A 1,564-nucleotide genomic window follows, 5' to 3' on the forward strand; every position below is an offset into this window, starting at 1 on the left:
AGCATCTACTGTGTGCCAGAGACTGTGCTAGGCATTTACCACCCATATGGTATGTTAGTTATCCATTGCTGTGTAACACATTACCCCAAAACTTAGAGGCTTAAAACAACACACATTTTTAGTCTCACAGTTTCTGCAGGTCAGGACTTCTGGTGTGGATTAACTGGGTACCTCTAATTCAGGGTTTCGTGAGGGGTGTGATCCAGTTTCAAGATCACTCACGTGACTATTGGTGGCCTCAGGTCCTCTCTGGCTGTGACTAGAGACATCATCTCCTCACCACCTGGGCCTCCCCATAGGGAGCCCACAACACGGCAGCTGGCTTCAGTCAGAGTGACTGAGTAAGAGCAAGAGAGGGTGAGCAAGATGGAAACCAAGGCTCTCTATAGCCTAATCTCAGAAGTGACACCCGTCACTGCTACCATATTCAATTTCTATTTGTTAAAAGTGAGTCAACAGATCCTGCTCACACTCAAGGGGAGGGGATTATACAAGGGCATGAATGCCAGGAGATGGAGAGCATGGGAGCCACTGTGGAGGCTGCCTACCACATATAAGTACTCGTTTTCTTCTCCCCGCAGCCTTGTAAGGGACTTTTCTCTTCATTTCAAAAGGGGAAAAGCTGATTCAGAGAGGTTAAGCATGATGGTTAAATTTTATGTGTCAACTTGGCTAAACTACAGTGTCCAGTTGTTTGGTATTTTGTACATGTGATTAACATCTACAATCAGTTGACTTTAAGGAAAACAGATTACCCTCGATAATGTGGGTGTGTGTCATCCAATCAGTTGAAAGCCTTAAGAGCAAAACTGAGGTTTCCCAGAGAAGAAGGAATTCGTCCTCAAGACTATAACACAGAAATCCTGCCTGAGTTTCCAGCCTGCCGGCCTGTCCTAGGAACTTCAAAGTCAAAACTACAATAGCAATTCTTATCTGGGTTTCTAGTCTGTCGGCCTACCCAATGAATTTCAGTCTCAAGACTGCAACATCACATCTTGCCTGGGTTTCTAGCCTACTGGCCTGCCCTACAAATTTCAGATTTGCCAACCCCCACAATTTTATGTGTCAGTTTCTTAAAATAAATCTCAATGTAAGTATATATATCTATATCTATATCTATATCTATATCTATATCTATATCTATATCTATCTATCTATCTATCTATCTATCTATCTATCTATCTATCTATATATATATACTGTGTTTCCCCGAAAATAAAACCTAGCTGGACAATCAGCTCTAATGCATCTTTTGGAGCAAAAATTAATATAAGACCCAGTCTTATTTTACTATAATATAAGACCCGGTCTTATCCAACATAATATAATATAAGACCGGGTCTTATATTAATTTTTGCTCCAAAAGATGCATTAGAGCTGATTGTCCAGCTAGGTCTTATTTTCGGGGAAACACAGTATAGATATACATATATATATAGATATACATATGTATATCTACATATATATGTATATCTCCTATTGGTTCTATTTCTCTGTAGAACTTACTGATACAATAAGTTTCCCAAGTCATATAGTTGGTAAGTGGCAAAACAAAGAGGTGGAA

This window comes from Rhinolophus sinicus, chromosome X, assembly GCF_036562045.2.
Source record: "Rhinolophus sinicus isolate RSC01 chromosome X, ASM3656204v1, whole genome shotgun sequence".
Lineage (NCBI taxonomy): Eukaryota > Metazoa > Chordata > Mammalia > Chiroptera > Rhinolophidae > Rhinolophus > Rhinolophus sinicus.